The sequence below is a fragment of the Rhinolophus sinicus genome, linkage group LG01, assembly GCF_036562045.2.
Source record: "Rhinolophus sinicus isolate RSC01 linkage group LG01, ASM3656204v1, whole genome shotgun sequence".
Lineage (NCBI taxonomy): Eukaryota > Metazoa > Chordata > Mammalia > Chiroptera > Rhinolophidae > Rhinolophus > Rhinolophus sinicus.
In genome coordinates, this window is record NC_133751.1 from 7,695,369 (window position 1) to 7,717,755 (window position 22,387).

Genomic DNA, 22,387 nt, shown 5'->3' on the forward strand with positions numbered 1-22,387 from the left:
TCCACCAGGTTCCACAAGCACATTTGTCACCAACTTACAAGCTCTTCCAATGATTATCTGCCCTACAGTCTGACTTAAGTGGCCGGGGACTGGAGGAGAGGCCTGTCTCCTTCCTCTCTTGGTTTTGCAGCATTCTGCATGGTGCCTACAACAGAGCAGGCCACATGGAGAACACACAGACTCGTGCAATGCCAGGGGCATTCTGCCCGTGTGTCAGGACTGCTGGGCCTGGACCACCTGCTCTTAGGGCCCAGACAGCTTTATTTTTATAAACAAACAAAATGATCCCACCTCTAAAATAAACACTGACGTTACGTAGGAGGTAAAGGGAAGAGAAAGAAAAGAATATTTTTCATCAGAAGACTGTGGTCTAACAGAACTCTCAAATTCAATAAAACTACAGCTTAAAAAAAAACAGACATAACTAGAAGTCGTCAAGGAATACCTTAAAACATTATTTTGTAAGAGTGTACTGTCATAAAACAAAGGGAAAGCCAACAAAATATTTCAATGTGCTTATATAACAAACAGTTGAGGAGGGGACCCAAAGCTCATGCTGTCATGGAAGACAGGAACAAACTGATAGACAGTTGTGCAGCTGTCTTATTTTCGGGGACATGTGGTACATCAGGAGCAAACGATGTGACGCACCCCTATGGTGGTCACCTGGAAAGCAGTGTTTGGTTCCCTCGGGCTGCGCATAGCAGGATCTCACTTCTCTGCCTTCTGAACTTAGACGTGGCAACTAGAGACTCACGGTGGCCAGTGAGGTGAGTAGAATGAATGATCCGTCACTTCTGGCACAGGCTTTAGAAGCCAACTCAAACCTCATCAGGTTCTCTTTTCCTGCCTCTAAGATCATGTAAACCTGGGCTGAGATGAAGCCCATCGCAGCCTGGCTCCCTGAGAAATTTCAGAGAGCAAACACCACTTGCTGACCCAGTGAGGCAGAACTCAACCATGCTGTACAAATCCCTGAGACCAAGGACTGCTCGAGACCAGGGCTTAACCCTCCCTATCCTGACTGATAACACACCTCTTTAAATGCGACTGCAATAAACCACAGCCATTCCTTCCAAATGAATGAGCTGGTTGCTATTTCTTTCTCATTTAAGTTTGTCATCCCACTTTATTTAATATGAAAAAAATATAGAAAAAGAAACAACCAAGAACTGAGGCTATGACCAGCACACATGGCATGAACTGTTTACTGTATGCCACTCATGTTAATCCACACAAACAAGGCATGTCTGAGACAGGGAGTCAGTGCCTGTTGAGAGAAAGGTACCCAGTGATGAAGGAAGCTGTTTGATTTGAAAACGCAGCAAGAACAAAGGATATAAACAGATAATACTTAGAAAAATGAGAAGATGCTCACCCTTCCTGTTAAGAAAAATGCAAATTAATACTACCATGAAATGCCATTTTTTCACCCAGCAGATCAGCAAATTAGATCAAAGCACACAGGTTCAGGTCTAGAGCAGAGCCACCCAGAGATCATGAATCAAGTTCACCAAACCCAGAGTCAGGATTTGGCCACACAGAACTTGACAGCCTGCTCCCTGGAGCAGTTATGACACTGAATCCCTCTGTACCATTTTCATCACTCACAACAGGATTAAAATAGTGCCCAGGTCATAGTGATTGTGTAACACACTTCCCAAAGAGCCTGGCGCTTAACATGTGCTTCAAAACGGAGGCAAAACAAACAAGACTGAAGCTACTGTACTGCGTGGTTTAAATGTGTGTGAGCTTGGGGGTTAGAGCCTCCAGCTCTGGTTCCATGTGTTCGCTCGCTGCAAGCACCGAATGAGACCATATCTAAAGTTTAGCACAGTGCCCAGAATGCAGTAAGCAAGCAATCAACAAACATTACTTCTTATCGTAATGAGAGACAGAAAATTAAGCACAGGATTTAGAGATAGAGACAAAATGCATTGCATTTTTAAAAGAAGTGGCTGAAACCCAGTGGTTTACTAATAATGCCCTGTATTGTCACAAAAGCAAACAAGGACACTAGAAAGATTAACAAGTGTTAACAAGAAAAACTGTGAGATACACGGTATTAGGAAGGAAAGGCTCAAATTGTTGTATATTTGGAGGTGAATCAACTGTAGACCCCAAACCTGGTGAGACTTCCAAGAAACACTGAAAAGTCAAGGATGAAATCTGCATATCGTAAGAGGTGGGGTTGAAGAACCTGAAATTTCCTTTTAAGAAGACAAAGAAAAAGATAAATAATAATTAATATTCGAGATTAAAGGGGAAAAGTTATTATTTCTTAAATGATATTTAATGAAAATTTCTAAAGAAACATTTTGCAAGTTGTAACAGTGGAGATCAGAATCACCAGGTGAAAATGCTTTTCATGCAGGGGATTCAAGCACTTCTGTAAACAAAGGATTCCCCCCCCCCACTGAGCCCTCCTCCACACCCCGCCCCCCCTTCCCAAGTGACAAGGCAGCAGGAAATGGGTTGCGGGCCCTATTTAAAAACACCTTCATGCCGGAAGGGAACATAACCCACCTCTGGATGCCCTAAGGATAGGGCTTTCTTCACTGTCACCCCTGCCTTCTGCAGAAGCTCAGGGGCGGCGCCAGTGAGGAAGACCCAGTTGCCTCTGGTCAGTGGCGAAGGCCACGATAAAGGTGCCCACGCTGGCTCCCCGAAATTCTGCCCTTATGAGTCTTTTCCTTTAGTCTGACTGAGGACTAACCCACGGCTACGAGGGAGACATCTCCCTCTTTTTAGGGCAGACTTCAAAGAGAATGGGACTTACCTCATGATTCATCCCCTCCCTCCAGCTGCCAGAATTCAGAGCTCAGCCCTGTGGCTTTCTTCAGACACACTTTCTTGGGAAGCCCCTTCACCTGTGAGCTGTCAGCCAACTCATGCCTGGGCTGGAGCACAGTGCTTGGCCAACGTGGCCAGCCGATTTCCAGGCTCCCAAAGACACTTCTCAGTAGGAAACTGAGGGGTTCTGCCGCCTCCTCTCTGAGAGGTGGGATCAAGCCTGAGGCCTGCAGCTGCCGCTGCTTTTGAAAAAGAAAATGTTCTCCTTGGAGCAGCCCTGGCCCAGGTTTCAAAACTGAGTGCCCGTGCACTGCAGGTGGGCATGTGAAATGGGGTGGCTGTGGTGCAAACAGTATGGTGGCCCCTCAAAATTCAGACATTTGATTTGTTTACCAAGTTACCATGTGATCCAGCAACTCCACTTCCGGGTACACATCCAAAAGAACTGAAAGCAGGGACTCAAGCAGATTATTTGCAGCCACGTTCACTGCAGCATTCTTCACAACAGCCAAAAAGGTAGGAACAGCCCAAGCGACCACGGAAGGATGAATGGGTAAACAAAATGTGGTGCACACATAATCAATGGAACATGACTCAGCCTTACAAAGGAAGGAGATTCTGACACATGGTACAACACGGGTGAACCTTGGAGACATTATTCTAAGTGAAAAAAGCCAGTCACAAAAGGCCAAATACCTATGATTCCACGTATATGAGGTCCCTAGAGTAGTGGAATTCATAGAGACAGAAAGTAGACTGTGAGTGCCAGGGGCTGGGGAAGGAGAAACGGAGAGTTAGAGTTTCAGTTTGGGAAGATGAAGGCGTTCTGGAGATGGATGCTAGTGATGGCTGCCCAGCGATGTGAATACACTGAACGCCACTGAACTACACACTTAACAATGGTTAAGATGGTCGATTTTGTTATATATATTTTGCCACCGCCAAAAAAGCAAAACAGAAATGAATGCTGTGTTCCAGGCATCTGTTCCTGTCAGCTGCAAGAACCATGAACTCTTGAGTGATGTTCGCATGCTGGCTGAACTAAAAACTCTATCCTGACCAGACAAAATGGGACTCCTTTAACAAATTCTGCCGGGACCCAGGTACTCAGCCCAGCCTCTGCTGAGTGTGAGTTTTAACCCTTCATTAGCAAAACAGCCACCGTGAACTGGGTCCCACTTTCCGGCGCCTGAAACACCTGGTTTCCCCTTCATCCCCCTCCCCGCTGTTTAAGAGCTGCCAGGGGAGTATCCATCCAACAACGCTGCCTGTCCCTTTCCAGCCTCTGTCTCAGCTTCTGCTTTGGAAGGATGCTTCTCCAGAGTGAAAAGCTCAGTGAGTATTTTCAGGGAAGTTTCATTGTTTGGGTCACGTTAATCTTTATGTATATTAAACACTGAATAAAAATGACGTATACTAAAATATCAGAGATACTCCTCTACAATGACAGAATAAGTATCTCAGGGAAGCAGATGGATTGGGAAGGAAAAAAGGGTCATGTTTTCAAAATCAACTTGAACTTTTTGAAGGGCTAAACAGAAAGGAGAAACTATAATTAAACAGGGAATCAAACTTCCTTATTTATTTCACTCAGGCGTGATACTATTTTAAAGCATTCCTCGAGCTGTAATTAAGATATAATCACAATATTTTTAACCTCATTGTAGTCATGGGCTCAGCAGGTTGCCCTTAAAACAAAATAATAAAATACAAAACATAAGTTTGGAAGAAAAAGGTTCGAACCACATCCAAGCTTCATTGATTGAGACTAGGATGTGTGGTAGTTGGCTCCACCCACGACAATGTCTGTGTTTCACTTTGTTTTACTTTGACTTTACATCCGACAGTCTGATATTCTCCAGGACGCTCAGCGTGATTTAGAATGGTTGGTTCTATGTAAGAAACATGATTAAAAATTCCAAAAGGGTAGACCATGAGCTCAAAAAGTAATTTAATACACTTAAAATGATTCAAAAGCTGATTCAATAAATTTTGTGTTGTGTATATTTTACCTAAAATAGTTAAGATGATAAATTTTGTTACATGTATTTTACTTAAAATGGTTAAGATGATAAATTTTAGGGTATTTTATCACAATATGGGTGGGGAGAGTTATATTTGGTTTAAAACTGTTTTAGCCTGTAAAGTAAAATCTTACACGTTTCTTTAAAAGTCCTGGAACAGAAGCCCCACCTGCCCCTGCGGTGACAATGCTGACTTCAGACGCCAGATGCCCAACTACAAAGGGCGGAAGGAAGCCAATTTGAAAGCATGTCTCTCATCAAGCAAATGGTAAAATGCCTGCAAGTCTTCCTTCTGGAAGTCGGTCAGCTTATAGGGTATTTGTTTCATGCCATGAAAATGAAGTTGTACAGTGAGTAAGGCTGGCCAGGGGGCACGGCTTGAACACTCATTAAGTATTTGCCAAGGGACACCAACAGTGCCCTTCCAGAAGGAATGAAAACAGACCAGACACTGACTAATAACAGGACTGGCCAGGACTTCCCACATCAAAGTAGGCCAAGTAACGATGGCGAGTGTCATGCCTCCCCTGAAACACCAGTGGCCTGGCCACCTTGCCAATTTGGGAGGGCGGGGGTGGAGGGATGGCAAGAGAGCTGGAGAAACTGGCACAATATCAAGGCTCCCAGAGCCACTGCCGGGGGTTGGGCTTTCACAGGTGGCCAGTGAGGTCAGCTTCTGCTTAACTGGGGGACTGACACTCATTCAAGTCCTCTGTAAACAAGGAGCTTCCTTCTCAAAAAGGTCACCAACTGAAATATCGCTGTACTGCCTTCGGACAGGTGTGCTGAACGCTAAAAGCAAACCTACCTGGCCGTGCACCCCATCAGTCAACGCTCAAACAGCGATGGGGACCACACCCATGCCCCACCGTCCCAGCGTGCAGTAAAGCCACAAGCGGGGTGCTCTGGTTAACTGGCATCAGTTAGAGACACATTAGAATACATTTGCTTTTACACATTTCTTGAAATTACTTTATTCCTTCTGAATCAGCTTTCCTTTATTGTTGTGAATACTAACTTACACTTTCGGGGCCAATACCACGCAGCGTGGGTGTCAGCACAACCACAGGCTGCGCATGGAGTACACCTGGGGAGACCTCCCACTGCGCTGACGGAAAGGTAAAGGCAGCTGGTTGTTCCAGACCAGGCCTGAGGCGCCGGCCCCACGGGCCCCACTGGCAGCGGTTACTGACTAAATGTCTATGTGGAGAAAAACCCCGCTGAAGTGAACGCAGCACTGGGCCTGGGCTTGGCAGTTTCCCGGTCTAACCGGCTGGCTCTGCTGCGGCAGGAACGCTGTGCCGGTGTCACTCCTGAGACAGAGCTCAGAAAGGCAGTGGCAGGGTAGCCGGCCCCACCTTCCACCAGGTGTCCAGTCTGTCACAAGGGACCCGACCAGGCTGACGCGCGGTCTTCTCACACAGAAAACGTGCTGTCACCTACTTAGTGGCCGGTCGTGTGGCTTAGACTCAGAAAAGGAGGTGGATCGCTCATGGTCTCATCCCATTTCCACTTCCCCAGCTTGTCAGGGTGAACACTGAACAACAATCACGCACCCACACACGACCTGTGCACCAGGGTCCCTCCCAACATCTTCGTTAAAGTGACCTGGGAACCTCTGTGCTACCTCACAGAGGCCCAGCTCTAGCACATGTTCAAACACTGCTCTTCATTCTTTCTCCTTCTGAATTCAGTGCATTTTAATCACAGAACCCGCTCACTCTCACCACTCACACCTCTGTTCCGTCTCCCCACATAGAAACTCTAGATGGCTAGCTAGCTGCCATGCTTTGCATGTTTCCAGACTTACATTTTCTTCTTTCTGGCTGCGGTGCACTTGCTCAGCGCTCCCTACCTCCTCACCCCTCCGCCCCCAGGTGAGCTCTGCAGCGGCCCCGGCTAAGCTGAAATGCTGTCCACAGAGCTGACGCCTCAAGCAACTCTGAGCTTCAGCGTCTTCATCATTAAAAGACGCTCAATGGCACCGACTTTGGAGGAGCACAGATTTGAAAAACGTTGGAGACAAGCTTGTAACAGGGGCTGACTAAAGGGAATCACTCTAGTTTGGGGGGGCTATGGGCCAACTGGCTCAGAACTGACAGAAAATGGCGGGAGGAGGTCAGGGTGACTGAGTTCTGTAGAAAACATCTGCAGTGAATGTGTGGACAAACACACTGTTCAAACATAGTCTAAACCATGAGACACACGATACAGACAATGCAGAAATCCTTTAGGATTTATGACCACAAACCAGAAGATCCAATAAAAGCAAACATACCATGAAGACACTAAATGATGCAGTACATGGAAATACGCTTTTTCTGCTTTTGCTTCCACAAATTTTAATCCATAAATGATATATTTAAGAAACCAGGGGCCGGCCTGATAGCTCAGGCGGTTGGAGCTCCGTGCTCCTAACTCCAAAGGCTGCCAGTTCGATTCCCACATGGACCAGTGGGCTCTCAACCAAAAGGCTGCCAGTTTGACTCCTCGACTCCCACAAGGGATGGTGGGCTCCGTCTGCCCTCTGCAACTAACAATGGCAACTGGACCTGGAGCTGAGCTGCACCCTCCACAACTAAGACTGAAAGGACAACAACTTGACTTGGAAAAAAGTCCTGGAAGTACTCACTGTTCCCCAATAAAGTCCTGCTCCCCTTCCCCAATAAAATACTAAAAAAAAAAAGAAAGAAAGAAAGAAACCAGCCAACCCAAAACCTATCATGCAGAAATCAACTTGTTAAAGTCAGAGCCAGAAGAGAAGAAAGGAGATCTTGCGGACACAGTCTCACTACAAATCGCCAACAGGCTTCAGTCCCCAGAACTCCTCTGACAGAACTCGATATTCTTCGAAACTCACACCCAGAACAGAACTGGGCTGCTCCGATGCGGGTGAGTGTTGTTCCTTCCTGCACAGAGCAGCCGTCTCCAGAGAGCTCCCGGATCCTCAGTGGGTTCGGGGTGGCTGCTCAGAGCTCGGGACCATCCTCCCTGAGCCTCGGGCACAGGGAGTGTGTGACCAGCACATGTGGCAACAGGGACGGAATTCAGTGTCAAGTCAGAGGCAAGAACATACCTCCCGGCATGCACCGCCTATTCGATCTGACCCGAATCCGACCGTGGTTCTCCCTCTGCGCTCTGCCTCCCTCAGTGCTCTGCCTTTGCTCCCATCCCCGAGACACACTATCTGCATAGGAGCAGGTGACAGTTACAGAACAAGGTCTCGGTGGTGGGCAGGGAAGGGGCTGCTAACAATGCACAGAACAGTGACCAAGGGAAAAGTCTGGTGCTCTGCACATCAGTTCGAGCCCAAAGCTAGCTCGTCTCTCTAAAACCCACAGCTTGAAAATTGCTGGGGACACTGAGAACCAAGGGGCAGAAAGCTTGTGCTGGGAGAACACATCCACAGAAATACAACGGAAGTTCTGTACTTAGGATGAAGGCTGTGCAGATGGGGGGACAGAAAACCCTCCGCAGTTTCCCTGTAAGAACCTGATACCAGCCAGAACCCCGCCAACACGGGCGGCGAGGATGCATCGGCACAGGACATCCTGCATCTTTTAGAGAAACACGAACACCTTTAATGTCAAGAACAAGTATGCCTGCGTCAGCCCTCAGAGGAAACGGGCTCGGAGAGGTTAAGAGTGGCCCGGGGTCGCCAGCTCAATTACGAAGCTTTCAGCTGTAAAGAATATGCTATACAGGGTGGCTGGTTAGGTCAGTCAGTTAGAGTGTGGTGCTATTGACACCAAGGTTGCCGGTTCAATCCCCACATGGGCCACTGTGAGCTGCACCCTCCTTAAAAAAAAAAAAAAAATGAATAGGCTATCCAACTATACATGTCTAAATGAAGAAACGGACCACCTCACAACCGGAAGTCTAGAGCAGTGGTTCTCAAACTGGAAAACCCCCAGGGGACACATGGCAAGGTCAGGAGATGTTTCTCGCTGTTACAATGGGGAGGGGGTGCTACTGGCATCTAGTGGACAGAGGCCAGGACGCTGATAAATGTCCTACAGTGCACAGGACAGCACCCCCGTCCCATCACAGAAGCCAAGAAACCCTGCGCTAGAGGAGAGAATGTTTGATTAATGCAAGGGCTCAATGAAACCCAAGCTTTCTCGGGCTTATTTGCTACCAGTGGTGAGTTGACTTATCCTTAGCCCTTCCTTTTATGGCCTCAGATGTCTGCCACACATTCAGGCATTAAATTCTCAACAACTACAGAGAGGAGCGGGAAAAAAAAAGTCCAGTGTTTGTTCCTTTCCTGTTTCTCAGTATTAGAAGAAATCTTTTCCAGAAGCAGGCTGGCCATACCTCATGGGTTAGAGACGGTCACGTGCTCATGTCTAAGTTAATCCCTGCCAAGCAAAACAGCATTAAAAGGATTTAGTCCAAGAGCAGTAACATTTACCGCTGGGGCTGGGACGTGGGGCTACCACCCTGTAGCACACTGATCACCCGGTCCCTCGATATAACTGGGTTCTTGTGATAAGGAAGAGGGTGAATGGCTGTTGGCTGGGCAACCAGCACGTCTGCCCCAAACTGAGAGTGCTGAGCCAGGTGCTCTGCTTCCAAGCTCAGTGTTCTTTTATGGCACACCTGAAATCAGCATACCTTCCAACATATTTACTTCCAGGGCATATCTCAGGTGTTGGAAGAATCTAGCTTAAGTACAATAATCACCAAAAGCACATGAGTGAAATGCAAGGCAGAACCATGTTGCTTGGAAAACAGCAAGTCAGCACTTTACAAACTGATCAGGTTAATGAAAGACACACATTTCTTGCTATATGAAGATAAGTTATTAAAGTTACTAAATAAGCAATGAATTGATTCTTGATGAGATGAGCGATTGGATGGAGCCTGCAGGGCTGAGACAACGGTGAAATTCCCATTAAAATTAGTGCGAGCCGAGTGGGCGCAGGGACAGGAGCTGTCCCCCAGAATCACGTTCCCTCTGGTGGTAAGGGTTGTCGCTGGGCATGGCTGCTCCCCTGAAGATATGAGTGGAAGTAACATATTCCATTAGACTCTGTGCATGCTTTCTCCTTGCTGTGGCACAGAATGGTAGTGAATGGAGCAACGTGGAAAGTCAAGTGTTCTAGATAGCTAAGTCCCTGGCTTGAGTCTGTGGAAAGACCGCAGGGAAGAGAGCCGTCCAATCTGGAACACCATGATGAACTGATACGTGAGTGAGAAATAAGCTTCCATCTTATTGGTGGCGCTGAATTTTTAGACTTTTTTGTTATAGCAGCTAAAACTACTGCCACTGATATACTGATAATATCATCGTCACTTAACACTATTCCAAAAAAGGCTGGAAAGTAACAGGAAAAAACACAAACTCATTATTGGTAGATGGTATGCCTGTCTACCTGAAGAACTCAAAACAATCAACTGAGGGGGCCGGCCCGGTGGCTCAGGTGGTTGGAGCTCCATGCTCCTAACTCTGAAGGCTGCTGGTTCAATTCCCACATGGGCCAGTGGGCTCTCAACCACAAGGTTGCTGGTTCAACTCCTCGAGTCCCACAAGGGATGGTGGGCTCCGCCCCCTGCAACTAAGATTGAACACGGCACCTTGAGCTGAGCTGCCTCCTGGATGGCTCAGTGGGTTGGAGCACAGGCTCTCAACCACAAGGTTGCCATTTCGATTCCTCGAGTCCCCTAAGGGATGGTGGGCAGCGCCCCCTGCAACTAAGATTGAACAGGGCACCTTGAGCTGAGCTGCCGCTGAGCTCCCAGATGGCTCAGTTGGTTGGAGCGTGTCCTCTCAACCCTAAGGTTGCTGGTTCGACTCCCGCAAGGGATGGTGGGCTGCACCCCCTGCAACTAGCAATGGCAACTGGACCTAGGGCTGAGCTGCACCCTCTACAACTAAGACTGAAAGGACAACTTGAAGCTGAACGGCACCCTCCACAACTAAGATTGAAAGGACAACAACTTGACTTGGAAAAAAAAAAAGTCCTGGAAGTACACACTGTTCCCCAATAAAGTCCTGTTCCCCTTCCCCAATAAAATCTTTAAAAAAAAAAAAAAAATCAGCTGAGCAAAATTAGAAATAAATTCACTAAGATAGTCAGTTTCCAAATTCCCTAAATTGATGCTTTCCTACATGTCAACAACCAGTTAAAACAGAGAATGGAAAATAATCCCATAACACAAATACATGTATAAAATATTGAATATATTTAAGAAAAAGAACTTACATTAAGAAGAACGATGAAAGTCTTAGGGACAGACACTTTTTAATACAACGAAGAGAACTATCATCACCTTTCTATGTGGGAGGGCCAACTGTGTAAAGATGCCACTTCTTCCCAAAGTATTCCATAATTGTTACCTCATACCAGTCAACCCCCAAAAGAGTTTTTAACTTTACAAATGATTCCAAAGTTCATCTGGAAGAAGACAACCTGGGAATGGTAGAAAACTTCTGAAACAGAAGAGTGGCTAGGCTGGGGTGAAGAACCTGGTCCCGCCAGATAAAAACATTATGAAGTACAGCCACTTTAAACACTGTGGCTCTGGCACTGACCCATGCAGATCAGTGGATCAAATCCAGTCCACTCGCAGACTCACGTGACCAAAAGTTTAACTCTATGGCCAATGACATAGGAACTCCACCGCTGACAATGTACCTTGATGAAAATAGCCATGTACAGAAAGATGTTCATGAGAGCTTCATTTAAAATTATTGAAAACTACAAGTAAACCAATCCAACAATAAAGGTCTTCTAGATCTTGTCCGTTCCTACACAATACATACACACACACACACACACACACACACACGCGCGCGCGCACACAGAGTACTATATATGAACTGTGCGACCTGCCTTTTTTGCACCCTTATTTTATCACGAGTATCTTTTTCATATTAGTAACTGTAAGTCTATTTCATTTGGATGACTGCACGTCACTGTCCTGTAATATTATGACCGCATATGTCACTGTCCTGTTGTATTATGACTGCATGTCACTGTACTATTGTATTATGACCGCATGTCACTGTCCTGTTGTATTATGACCGCATATGTCACTGTACTGGTGTATTATGACCACATATCACTGTAGTGTTGTATTATGACTGCATGTCACTGTCCTGTTGTATTATGACTATATGTCACTGTCTTGTTGCACTAAGACTGCACGTCACTGTACTATTGTATTATGACTGCATATGTCACTGTCCTATTGTATTATGACTGCACGTCACTGTACTATTGTATTATGACCGCATATGTCACTGTCTTGTTGTATTATGACTGCACATCACTGTACTATTGTGTTATGACTTACTCTACTGCCACTTCTCTATTGAGGGGGGTTACTTCCAAGTTTTTGCTGTTACATACAATAAAACAGTGAGGGTTTTTATAGTTACTTTTGTGTTGTATTTCTAGAGAATTAAAACAAGTATAGAATAATCCTTACTAACTCTCTAATCATTAATCATTTGGGAAAAGCAAAAGCCACAAGGAGCTATTACTACACTCCCACTGGCTGAAATAAAAAGACTGCCCACAACAAGGGCTGGCAAGGATATGGACGCACTGGAGTTCTTTACACACTGCTGGTGGGGTGCAAAATGACACAACCACTTTGGAAAACAGTCTGGCCATTTCTTTAAGAATTAAATCTATACCTACTGGAAGCAATCCAATTGTCCATTAAAAGAGAAATGGATAAACAAATGGCATATGTCCACAGACTCCTACTCAACAAAAAGGAATGAACTATCGATACACACAACTCTCAAAACAGTTGTGCTGACAGAAGCCCGATAAGAGAAAAAAAGGATTACATACTGTATGATTCTGTTTGCACACAACTCTAGGAAATGCAAACTCATCTACAGTGACAGAAAGCAGATCAGGGTCGCCTAGGGACGGGGGCAGAGGGGAGGGAGCGAGGAGAGACCACACAAGGGCATAGGAAATCCGGGGTGACGGATACATGTCTTCTATCTTCACATGGTGATGGTTTCGCAGGCTATACATGTCAAAACTCATCAAATTATATCCTTAATCTGATATCCTTATATCCTTAAACATGCATAGAGTTTACTATATGTCAATAGAGCTGTGAAAAAAACAAGACCATTTTAATGTTGTTTGTTTTTTTTAAGGAGGGTGCAGCTCACAGTGGCCCATGTGGGGATCAAACCGGCAACCTTGGTGTTATTAGCACCACGCTCTAACCAACTGAGCTAACTGGCCACCCCTCCAAAAAAAACATTTTAAAAAGATAAACAGGAATGTCTACATTTGGCTCAAATACAAGCTTGATTATTGGTACTCATGTTCAATCAGTTGTCCTTTTTGAAAAACAGCCAAATTTAACTGATTATTATTAGTCTGCTTGGGCTGCAGTAACAAAGTACCACTGACTGAGCAGCTTAAACAATAGACATTAATGTCTCACAGTTCTGGAGACTCAAAGTCCAAGATCAAGGCGCCAGCTGATTCAGATTCTCCTCCTGGTCTGTAGACGACCATGCTCTTGCTGTGTCCTCACATGGAAGAACGAGTGAGTTCTCTCTCTCTCTCTCTCTCTCCCCCCTCCTCACTCCCCTTCTTATAAGGCCACAGTCCTATCAGATTAAGGCCCCATCCTTATGACCTCATTTAACGTTCATTACCTCCTGAAGACTCTAGTTCAGATACAGTCACACTGGAGGTTAGGGTTTCAACATAGGAATTTAGGAGGCAGACACAATTCAGTCCATAGCATATTCCTTACCATAGCCTGAGATGAAGTTTCTAGCTTCATAATCCTCTTGGCAAAACTTATAAAAGTAAGTGGACCACAAAGCCCCTTCCCTTATCCATAAACACAACGCTGCTGGACAAGCTTTTGTCATTAGATTACTGGAGAAATAATTCATTTGTCCAAATCTGGACTATTTCCATCCCTCCAACAGATCTGAAAGGAAGAACGGCAAAAATATCCTTTGCCCACACCCAAAATAAATGGACTATCCTAGCTATAAATTACTGAAAGTGTACCAGACTCCTTTCAGCAAAGGGAAGTGCTCTTCCGAAAAGGCCTGTGTTTGAGCGGCTCACAGAGAGACAGCTCTCACAACCATGAGCCAGCAATGCCTTTGCTGATTCTCAGCTCCTTCTGGATAACCTGGGGTCAGGGATGAATAATGCCACCTGAGCCCCAACACGTCACCTACCAAAAGATGACAGGCCACTGGCAAAGGATGCCCAAATTAGCAATGGGAGTTCTACCTAACGTTCTATTAGCTGCACCTTCCACATTCTGGCACCAAGAAAAATCAGAAAAGGGTCTACTTTATTCAGAAGTGAAATGAGTAATAATGGCCGACAATGTCTTTTCAATTTGGTCTCTTCTCATAAGGCACTAAGGCCCACGTCTTCCCAATAGGTCTTTACTACCCCACTTATCTGACAACTTCTACTGTCAAGGTTATCACCCCAGACGGCAGCAAAAAGTTACTGGGAAAGGATGAAAATAATTGCCCCAAACCAAGGTACTCCAACAGGTGGGGCCCCACAGTGAGGTGACAAGATGTGAGCAGGCGTCATGTAGGCTGAGAGCTGCAATTCCTCAGTAAGGAGGCTGACAGGAGCTCACGGCCTATCCCACGTCACTTGTCAGTCTGGTCCAGAGGGGGTCAGGAGCAGCGACTGAAACTGCCTCTCAGTGGGAGGAGGAAGAAGACGCCGGGAGGACTGAAAGGGTCCTCGCAAGGATACACACTGGAGGGATGAGCCCCCCAAAAGACACCCCACAACACAGCCTCCACAAAGAAGCAGGTGCAGAGCTTGTCAGATGCAGTCAAATGGGGCACAAATCACTGTGCTATGTCTGAATATCTGTGTCCCCCAAGATGGCAGCATTAGGAGGTGGGGCTTTTGGGAGGTGACTAAGTCATGAGGGTGGAGCCCTCATGAATGGGATTAGTGCCCTTACAGAAGAGACTGCAGAGAGGGGACACAGAGAGAAGACTACGAACCAGGAAGCGGGATCTCACCTGTGGGAATCTGCTGACACCTTGATCTTGGACCTCCAGCCTCCAGAACTGTGAGAAAGTGAATTTCTGTTAAGTCACCAGCCTGTAGTATTTTGTTACAGCACCCTGAACGGACCAAGACAATTGGGAAGGCTGCCTTGAGTGACTAGGAAGTTCCAGGGACATACGCTATCACTACACATGAGAACTCCAGTTCTTCATGATGCTCTGTGCCACACAAAAATAGATATAGACAGACAGATAACACTTTACTCTTCCATACGTCACGTACCGAAAAACCATCTGGGCTCCCATGAGAAATGAGCTTTTTATAAAAATTGATATGAGACAACCTACACTCATTGTCAGACCTTGTTATGAGCCAAGTTGTATCCCCTAAAATTCCTATGTTGAAACCCTAACCCCCATCACCTCAGAACATGACTATTTGGAGACAGCACTTTTAAAGATGCAATGAAGATAAAATGAGGTCATTAGGGAGGGCCCTAATCCAGTATGACTGGTATCCTTACAAGACAGACACACACAGAAGAAAGACCTTGTGAGGACACAATGAAAAGGCACCACCTACAAGCCAAGGAGAGACTCCTCAGAAGAAACCAAATCTGTCAAACCTTCATCTGGGATTTCCAGCCTCCAGAATTATGAGAAAGTCAATTTCTGGTAAGCCACCCGGTCTGTGGTATTTTGTTAGGGCAGCCTGAGCAAACTAAAACAGATTCCCAACTAAAGGTGCTTTATCTGATCGAATACTACTATATTCAACAGAGAAATGTAGCTGATTAGGGCTCGGGTAAAAATCAGGATTCAGGGGCGGCCGGTTAGCTCAGTTGATTAGAGGGCGATGCTCTTAACACCAGGGTTGCCAGTTCAATCCCCACATGGGCCACTGTGAGCTGCGTCCTCCACAACTAGATTGAAACAACTACTTGACCTGGAGCTGATGGGTCCTGGAAAAACACACTTAAGAAAATAAATTAAAAAACAGTTAAAAAAAAAAAAAAAATCAGGATCCAGTTCAGGTTCATCGAGTTTTCAGGTGGAAGAGATCTTGGAGCTGATCTGTAAAGGGCCAGAACAGTTCACCTCCAGCTGGTGTCCCAGCTCCACCCCACGTTCTACCAATAGCATAGCACTCGTCTGAAATACCACAATAAGGAGGGTCTGCTTTAAAAGGGAAGTGTCTGTAATTAAGCAATAACGTTTTAGAAGCTGAAACATGTAACAACACCCAAGACCTCCTATTTCCCTTGCTATTCATGTCACTGGCTTTCTGGCCATTTTGTGAAACAAGCTATTGAACAAAAGCAGCAAAAAACGGGAGTTCATTTGGGACCATTTTTTTAAAAAGAAGCGTTAGTGACAAGGTTTTTAAATGTAGAATTGATTAATTTCTACTATCCTTCACTTCCACAATCAAAATTGAATCCAGGCTTGGTACAGTGGTTGGGTTCATAAGGGCTCAACATACACTGTTGATAAAAACTTACCTAAAAATAATCAGTGAAAGATGATGGCTTGAAGTCTCAGATAAACAATTAAGCAAATATTACCCTATTCATGTTGGTTTGTCAAAAACTGTAAAAGATAAACTTTTCTCTAATACAGAAAAATTCTAAAAATGATACTGAAAGTTTAGCAAGTTTTTAAAATGATACAATTAAAAGTTGTATATAGTTTGACAAACCAAGACCTTTCGGGGCTTAGTTTTCTCATTTGTCAAGACTTGAGCTGGATGAGTCTTCTGTTCTATGGTTTTGTTTTATAACCTGCAATCACCTACTTTAAATAGAAAACATCTTGACCTAACCTTTGTATACGATATTGCTTCTATTTCCATTATAAAGGGTTTTTTTTGTGTTTTTAAACTAATTCATCACTAATTTACTCACTGAATTCTTGTGTACATGCATGAGTCCAAGAAATCTAACCATCACTAAAGTCTCAAGAAAATTCTGTATTTACATCAGGTACTCCTACCAGGTACCTCTGAATACAGACGTGATCACTAACGCTGATAGAGGCTTGCTCCCTCCAGCACCTTCCCAAACCCTGATCTGGGTGCTAAAGTTGCCCACTGCCACCTGCCACTCGGACTCACTCTCCACCCATCAGCCAGAGGGGTTCTCCTAACAGGTAAGGCAGCCATCACCTCGCCCCAAGCCTTCCTGGAGGCTACAGGGCCTCCCCGCCTTCACAGAACAAAACCACAGGATCTGCGCTGGCTACGTCTCCTCCCTCTGCAGCCACACCCTCCCCCTACTGTACCTTGGACACATGCCGGTGGCCCAGATGGCCTCCCTGCCAGCTTGCTCACTGCATCTGGGCCTCAGCTCAAATTTCAAATGTCACATTATCAGAGAGCCATCTCTGTCTCAACCAGCACCCTAGCCTCGTCCCTCCCTACCCCACATCCCTGCTTTAGTTGTCCTCCGAGCATGCAGGACCCAACAGCATATGTTTACTTGTTGCCTGTCTCCTGCCACCAAAGCCCTGCATTCCTTGAGAGCAGGAACTTTGCGTTCAATGCTGTGTCCCCAGCACCTAGTGTCCAGTACATCTTGGCTCTTCCACTGTATCAGTTAGCTAGGGCTCCCGTGACCAGGCACCACATATTGGGCAGCTTAAACAGCAATGGATTCTCACAGCCCGAGGCCAGCAGTCCGAGATGGAGGTGCCAGCAGGGTTGGTTCCTCCTGAGGCTGTGAGGCAGAATCAGCTGCAGGCTGCTCTTCTAGCTTCCGGCGGTTTGCTTGGGCCATCTTTGGCGCTCCTTGGTTTAAAACTGCATCCCGACCTCTGCCACCATCTTCACACATCATCCTCCCCATCTGCATGTCTATGTCTGTGCCCACATTTCCCTTCTGGAAGGGACCAGTCCTACTGGGGCAAGGCCCACCCTAAATGACTTCATTTTAACTGGATTAGCTCGGTGAAGACCCAACTCCAAATAAGGTCATGTTCTGAGGTGCTGGGGGTGGGGGTTAGGACATCAACATATCTTTTTTGGAGGAGACAATTCAACCCACAAAAATCACAGCCACATGATATCGGGTAAGTTGGTTAACCTTCACCAGTAAAATGGGGCTAATAACTGCACCTACCTGATTCAGACAATGAAGACGGTGCCCGACAGCAAAGAGGTGTGCCCGGTCCCCTTACGTGAGCCACGCTGATACTGGTATGAAGAAAGCTTAAGAGCAGGGCTCTGGAGCCAGGCAGACAGGGGTGTGTGTGAGACGCCCCACCACCACCACCACCACCACCTGCCGGTTATCATCTCGCACAAGTTGCTAAATCTGAGACCAGGCTCAAGATAGGCTGTAAGGATGCTACAGCAATGCATGTCAGGGCCTTAGCGCACAGTCTGCTCTCTACCAATGCCACCTGTCATAGGCAGGGCTGAGGCAGGGACAGTGTCACCCACTCGTATCTTGCAAATTTTTCCAGGGGGCTGTTCTCACTCACTGCCTCATCACAGCAGAATGGGAAGTTCCAGCAAAGAGAGCACAGTAATGGGGTTACATGGAATTGGGTACCAGCTGTAACAAAAGTTGTCTTTTTAAACTTTTATCCAATTGACTGATATTCAGCTGCCTACGCACACCTAACAGAAGCGTCACACGAACCTGTCCCAAAGTGACCCCTGCTCTCCCTGAGCCGGCTCCACACCAGTCTCCCCATTGCATCCCTGCGTCTTCTTAAGCTGAAAATCTGAGTCGTACTTGACTCCTCTTTTTCTTATATCCCACATCTAATCCACGAGCAAATCCTGTTAGCTATACCTTCGAAGTACATTCAAAATCCAAACCCTTCCCCACTCATGCACCTACATTATAGCAACAGCTCGTGCATGGTCTCCGTTGCCGCCTTGCCTGACGCCCAGCAGAGCAGCTGGAAATGCCTCTGGCATGCCAGAAGGGAAGCCAGAGCAGCTCCTCTGCTCAGCTCCCCCAGGGCTCCTAGCTAACTCAGTGGCCACTGTCACACTCGTTTGAAAGACCTACAAGGTCTGACACGCTCCCCACCCCTCGCCTCTGTGGCCTCGTCTCCTACTCTCTCCCCACCCCTCGCTTGCTTCGTGGCCACCGCACTGGCCTCAGACACACCAGAGCCTCTGTACTGCAGCAAAGGGCACCTTCTCAGCAAGGCCGTCCTTGACAACACCATTGAATGTCACAATGTCCCAATACTTGGTGTCCCTTCCCTTCTTTACTGTTCCCACAACATTCATCACTATCTAAGACCCCATATATTTTGCTTATCATCCAGCTTCCCCCTGAAGCCCACCAGAATGTGGGTGGGGCCTTGTTGTGTCATCTGCTGTACCCTGACACCTGGAACACTATGGCATGTTGTAGGTGCTCAAATAGTTATTGAATGAATGAATGGTCTATGTTTTAAAAGCTCCTTACAGGATCATAACTGTACTCAATAACCTGCATTTCAATTCCACTCCTGGTATACACCCAAAAGAAGCAAAGATAGGTAGTCAAGCAAAAACTTGTACACAAATGTCCACAGCAGTACTATTCACAACAGCCAAAAGGTGGAAATCCAAAAGTCATCAATTGATGCGTGGATCAACGAAATGTGGTCTATCCACACAGTGGAATATTATTTGGCCATCAGAAGGAATGAAGTGCTTATACATGCTACCACATGGATGAACTCTGAAAACATGCTACATGAAAGAAACCAGACACTAAAGGCCACATATTGTATGACTCCATTTATATGAAATGTCCACAGACACAGAAGGTATATCAGTGGATGCCAGGGGCTGGGGAGGGGGAGGGATGGGAAGGGTTTCCTTCTAGGGTGGTAAAAATGGTCTGGAACTAGACAGTGGCGATTCACAACACTGGGAATGTACTGAAAGCCACTGAACTGTGCACCAGAATGGGTCAACGGTAAATTTCATGTTAGGTGAATTTTACCTCAACAAAAACATAATAAAACAAAAATTCCAGGAGAGTCAAGTACTAAAACATCTAAAACTTGAATATGCCTAAATCCCATTCCAGCGCTTCTCCCTTTCCCCTAAAAAAGGAAGCCACCTTCCTGGAAGACAGTGAGTGTTCTCTTCAGCTTGAGAATTCCTGCATTAGAGCTTTAAAACCAAAGAACGCTCAAGCATTTATCTGCTCTTTGATTACGTTTGTCCATCCCTGCCAGCACGCAGCCATGACGTTCACATGCTGCAAACATACCTTGCCAGGCAGCCGGCCGCATCCTGGCCACTCACTATCTGTCACCACCACCTCTGTCCCCTGTGCCTGACAGCCATCTGTGAGAGCAGATAGCTGCTTTCTGGACTGCTGCCCAGGCACGGCTCTGTGGCCAGGCTGCTAGCATTCTCCACTCCCTCCCTCCCCCGCCTCGTTCCTTGAAGTGGTAAATGGAGAAATGAGGTTGGTTAGAGTTCCCCGGTGTCTGTGACCTGAGGAGTGGAGATCTGCAGAGTAGGAGCTGGGCACCTCCCAAGTCCCACAGGGCATCTGGGCTCCACAATCAGGTATCCCAGCCAGGAGCCGTGGCCAGAGAGCAACAGGGCCGGGCGCAGCCTCTTCGAGCCCAGGTATCTTCTACCTACGGGTCACCGTGGTCATCTGAGAGCTTGGGGATTACTGTGTCATCCTCTTTCTGGGCAGGATGGGAAAATACAATGGTCCCATCTACAGAGCCCAAGGTCAAACCTGCATGTGACTGGTTTTGGTCTTCCTAGGTCTGACCGCTTTTTCTTCGTCCAAACATAACAGAATTTCTGGCCAGATTTCACTATTTATTTCATCCTTTATTCTTCCAGGAGTTACCAATCAGCAGTAAAATGGTAAAAAAAAAAAAAAAAAAAATAGACCAAAAAAGAAAGCCATAAAAATCCTAAGCAGTATGTGAAGAACAATTAATCTTTGAATAACTGACTGGACAAATTTTAAAATTTATCTTGTTTGGACCTAAATACCGTTGAGAAAAAGGCTATTCAACTATATCTACACCGTAATTCTATGTTCAGGAAAACAAAGCTGGAAGGACGACAGTGAAAAATACCAGCCACCCTCTCACGAGCAAGAACACTTGTCAATAGATAATGACCCTTAGTCTACAGCACAGAAAACACTCTCTGCCATTGGTTAACTGGTTTAGTCAACTCTAGGACACATTATCTTGAATTTGATCTTTCAGACTGATAATTAAATTGTGGGAAATTTAAAGACGCTAATGGGAGGAGGCTTTGGGGGAAGGGGAGGGCCTCCATCTCCTTACGAAAGATATCCTACAAAGGTTTTCCCAAGTGTAGGGCAGCTGTCCCAGGTTAGGGAAACACCTGCGGGTAGTCTCCATAAGCAGGTGCACCACTAGCTGCTAAAGGGCCATCTACGCCAGCAGCATCCGGCAATCCTGCAAGACGCAGAGGCCAGGCGGCAGGGCGCGCGCAATGCGGCCCGGATCCCTTCTCCTGGGGACAATCTGGGAGTCTCTGAGTTCTTCCCTTATCAGGAAAGCCCTCATTTTATGAAGATTTGGGTCTCTAGCCCTCCTCCCCGACCAGGACCGCACAAACAAAGGCACAGCTTCTACTCCGTCAGCCGGCCGAGGTGAGGGACGGATGGGCCATAACCCACCTGACCTCCATCTGCTGGACTAGAGGCCACGACGGGCCAGCAAAGGCGTGGCCGCACTTCCCTCACTAGCGGGAGCCAGGGAACCTGGGAGGAGACCCTGCCCAGCCTCCCGGGCTGCCCCTAGGGGGTCTCGGCTGGAGTTCACGTCCACGCGCGGCCTCGCTGCAACAGCCCCCGCACTGCAGCAGTGCGGGCTGGGTTGCACTCGGAGGAGCCACCTACACTTGGGGACCGCCCCCCACGGCGCCGCCGGAACCCTGCGCAGCCCACGGAGGTCGCACGCGCCGCTTCGACGCTCGCCGGCCCGCGGAAGACGTCCCGGCTCCTCCGGCTCCTCCAGCACTGCTCGCAGGCCGAGGGCGCGGGCCCGACTTACCCGCGGCAGCGGCGGCCTTTCTCGGGGACGCGCCCGCGTACCTAGGAACCCGCTGGGCGGCGGCAGGCAGAGCCGACAGCTGCTGCGGCTCGGCCACGAGCCGGGACCGCGGAAAAAGCGGCGCGCCCGAGCCCTTGCCGCCCCTGCTCCAGGGAGAGGGCGGGTGCGATAGGCGGGCCCTCGGCGCAGGGGGCGGGGACAGGGCGGGTCCTCAGTGCGTAGGGCGAGGCCAAAGGCAGGCTCTCGGTGGGCGGGGCCGACGTGCGGGCCCTCGGCGCGTGGGGGCGGGGCAAGGGGAAGAGGTCCTCGGCAAGAGTGGCAGGGCTGGGAGGAGGGCCCTCGGTACGCGATGTCAGGGGCGAAGGGCGGGTCCTCGGTGCGTGGGGCAGGACCAAGGGCGTATACTCGACGCTTGGGGCGGGGCCGGGAGGCGGGCCCTGGGCCCGGGGGCGGACCAGGAGGCGGTACCTCTGCGTGTGGCGGGGGCCGGGAGGCGGGTCCTCAGCCTGAGGGGGCGGTTCCTGTGCGCAGACTGCGGAACTCAGGGCTCTTTCCCCTA

General features: G+C 47.5%; 1 protein-coding gene across 1 annotated transcript in view; it reads right to left on the reverse strand.

The window, feature by feature from the left end:
- Window positions 1-21,986, reverse strand: part of DOP1B (DOP1 leucine zipper like protein B) — a 96,958-nt gene extending 74,972 nt beyond the window's left edge. The window contains exon 1 of the mRNA XM_074325595.1: window positions 21,768-21,986. The gene's annotated coding sequence lies outside the window, so the exon portion shown is untranslated. The remainder of the gene's footprint in view (window positions 1-21,767) is intronic.
- Window positions 21,987-22,387: the final 401 nt, after the last annotated feature.